Below are 2,494 nucleotides of genomic sequence, written 5' to 3'. Positions count from 1 at the left end.
ATACCACCTTCTCAGTCTCTTCAATTACTTAGTGTAACTAGGAGTTACATATGCGTTTGACTAGTACAAATGAGAGTTACACGTTCCTAACCTTTATATCCCATCAATTAGCATGTGTAACTAGAAACTACACATCTCATTAGCATGTGTAACTGGTAGCTACACATCTAATTAGCATGTGTAATTACTAGTTACACATGCATCTAACTTGTGTAATTAAGAGTTACACATGTACAAATGGGTGAAATACCAATGGACGAAATCTGAATAATACAGTTGGCAATTTTTAGTTGTTACCTATTGAGAGCATAATCAACGCCTGCAATATCCGCTCCATCGAAGCTCAATCCGTTGGGTCCATAAACTGCAGCTTCAGCTCTCTCTGAATTCGTTGGGTCCATAAACTACAGCTTCAGCTATCTCTGAATCTGCTGGGTCCATAACCTGCAGCTTTAGCTATAGAAAATTTCACATATAGGAAAACTCTATTACAAAGCACACAAAACAACACAAACAATAGTCAATAAGATATAGAGTAAACTCTATTAAAAGCCATTAAATATTTGGGAGGATATCATTTTTAAAGTAACTTAAAGAAATAGCCAGTAAGAACATATTTAAGCTTCAGTGTATGTAATAATCAGATCATTGATAAATCCTACTGAAATCCGCTAAGATATAGAGTTTTACCATCATTATCCAATTTAATATGATTTATTGACATAGCGCATACTACTGAGAAATGATGACAGAGTTAATCCATAATTACAGGTCTAGCTAAAGGTTCAGTGCACGCTGGAAGGCAAACACACAATATGAATACTGAAAATCAAAAAACTGTGAATTATTATGTATAACGTACCATATCCATAGTGAAAACCCTTCAATCTGGCATTTGTCATTCTTCGTGCATGAGATCGAGAGTGAATTTGGTTTAGTTTGCAGCTGATAAATTCATCTTTAACCAACTTCCTAATGTGTTTCCCTACACAAGACAACACAAAACTAGTAAATTCAACCAAAAATAAGCATAACGTAGCAAAGATTGCAATTCATTCTACGCGGCTATACCTCGTTTATAATAATGAACCTATATAAGTAATCTTGGGGGAAAATTTGGTTACCGTCAAAAAGTTCAGGTACCAGGGCAGAAGATCATCGAATCCATATGAGATGAAGACACATATGACGTATAACTTCAAGTTGGAATTTTTAGCATTGTAGTAACTCCCATACAGATCATGAGGAGCCTTTGGAGGAACAAAAAGAACATCCTTGAACTCAACATCACCTTCAGCTGTGAAATGACTCTAATACATCGTCTTGTCCTCACTAAATTAACATGTGTCACTGGAAGTTACACATCTAAATAGGAGTTACACATTCATATTGGTATGTGTACCCAATAGTTACACATACATATTTGCATCTAAAAGATGAAACATGCAGTGGCTTATTCATTTGTATATACATAAAGAAAAAAACTAAATCAAAAGACAAATAAGATCTATACTATGACACTCATAACAAGAACAAGATGTAAAATAAAAATATGTAAAATGACAACAATGTTTGCAACACAAAAAAAGAGAGAGCAAAAGCATTTAACCGCCACCAGAAGTCTCAGCAAACCAAAACCTGATAGTATGCATGATCAGACCACAAATCATTTCAATTCAATCACTAAAACCAGAAAATACACATTCAATCAGTATGTGTAAGTAAAAGTTACACATTTAATTAGCATGTGTAACTAGAAATTACACATCTATTTAGCTTGTGTAACTAGAAGTTACACATCTAATTATCCATTAGATGATATGGTAGTTTCCTAAATGTATGATCCATTAGACAAACATCACTGGTGTCAACCTCCATGAATCCAATTAAAGTATTTTTTTTACTTTTCAATGAAAATTAAGAATCAAAACAAGAAATTGCAAGAAACAATCACTGTGAAACTCATAAAACAAACACGACGATGAAGAAAAATTGTAAGAGAAATCAATCTCGAAAGCTTTCCCCTCTTTACCTGCAACATTTCTTTCTCCTCTTTACCTAACTGCAATCATTAATTAAAAAACTCAGCTGCAACTTTCTTATCTTTACCTGCAACATTGCTTCCAATCCACAATAGTACCACCACGTCTCCATCTATAACTCACACAAATATAGGCATTCACATCCAATGCTAGCCTGCATTTACACCTCAGTCACCAACACATTTCCACTCTTTTCTTCTGCGAATTCCATCAACATTACACCTCCTTGTTTCAGCTCCAACAATTTAGTTCAAAAATAACCCAGCAATTTAAGTTCCAAAACCATATAATTAGCATATGTAACTAGTTCAGGCATATATGCAACTAATAGACTGAATTACATATTCATTTCAGATTTACTCAAACTTTTACACATATAATTAACATATGTAACTAGCATTTACACATTCAATTATCATGTGTAACTCGCAGTTACAAATCCAATTGGAATG

At 33.8% G+C, this 2,494-nt stretch overlaps 1 non-coding gene across 1 annotated transcript; it reads right to left on the bottom strand.

Annotated features, from left to right (window-relative positions):
* Window positions 1-619: 619 nt before the first annotated feature.
* On the bottom strand, window positions 620-702 carry LOC113276880. The gene has a single exon (XR_003324675.1). It is a non-coding gene; the product is annotated as a small nucleolar RNA R11/Z151 (small nucleolar RNA).
* Between the last annotated feature and the right edge of the window lie 1,792 nt (window positions 703-2,494).

This window comes from Papaver somniferum, chromosome 4 (genome assembly GCF_003573695.1).
Source record: "Papaver somniferum cultivar HN1 chromosome 4, ASM357369v1, whole genome shotgun sequence".
Lineage (NCBI taxonomy): Eukaryota > Viridiplantae > Streptophyta > Magnoliopsida > Ranunculales > Papaveraceae > Papaver > Papaver somniferum.
This window is presented reverse-complemented; position numbering and strand designations above follow the sequence as displayed.